The sequence below is a fragment of the Ochotona curzoniae genome, unplaced genomic scaffold (genome assembly GCF_017591425.1).
Source record: "Ochotona curzoniae isolate NIBS_2020 unplaced genomic scaffold, NIBS_Ocur_1.0 scaffold_3208, whole genome shotgun sequence".
Classification (NCBI taxonomy): domain Eukaryota; kingdom Metazoa; phylum Chordata; class Mammalia; order Lagomorpha; family Ochotonidae; genus Ochotona; species Ochotona curzoniae.
The window spans coordinates 44,172,478-44,173,218 of NW_024467106.1; the positions used below are offsets into that span (position 1 = coordinate 44,172,478).

At 44.4% G+C, this 741-nt stretch overlaps 1 pseudogene; it reads right to left on the reverse strand.

Annotated features, from left to right (window-relative positions):
- Window positions 1-203: 203 nt before the first annotated feature.
- LOC121145182 lies at window positions 204-297 on the reverse strand (annotated as a pseudogene).
- Window positions 298-741: the final 444 nt, after the last annotated feature.

The window sequence follows — 741 nt, forward strand, 5'->3', positions numbered from 1 at the left end:
AGGTTTTACCCAAAATAGGTTGAGGTATCCCCCACACCTAGTGGTCAGCAGCAGATCCAGTCACTCACCACTGCCATGTCAGGCCCCATTTTGTATAGTATGGCAAAGGCTATGAATCTAGAGGGACAATAGTGAGCTTCACATGCACTGAACTGGGAGCAAACTCACATCCAGCTTAGCACATTGCACTGGCCCCACAGGGAATATGGTACCGACTTTGGACAGAGGATGTATTAGATATTAAACTGATAAGACCAGATACTACACTTGATCTTAGCCAAAAGGCCGAGAAGCAATAATAGTACCGAGTTTGGCATCCTATGGGCCAAAATAGGTCCAGATAGCCCTCAGACCTAAAAGCCAGCAGGTTCCAGCAAGATCAGCACACACACTTATTTAGGACAGCTAGTGTACCCCTAATTGTGGGAACTGTTCCAACCAGAAACACAAGAAAGGCTATACAGACAACAGTGCAGCCTTTGTAGAGAGTCACAGGATGTGAAGCTTGGTGAGTCAGGAGCTGGGACTACAAAGACCATGGTAGAAGCTGAACACAAGAATCCAAACCTGAAAGTCACCGGAGGGAGTGGCACAGTGACTGCATACAAAGAACTGGGCAGCAAATGCAATCAGTAAAATAGAATTGTAAAAATAAATAATAATTTTAAAAAGCAGAATTGTAGATCTGTGAGTGACTCAGCTTAGAAACCTGCCCTACAAGTGGAGATACTAATGTAGACT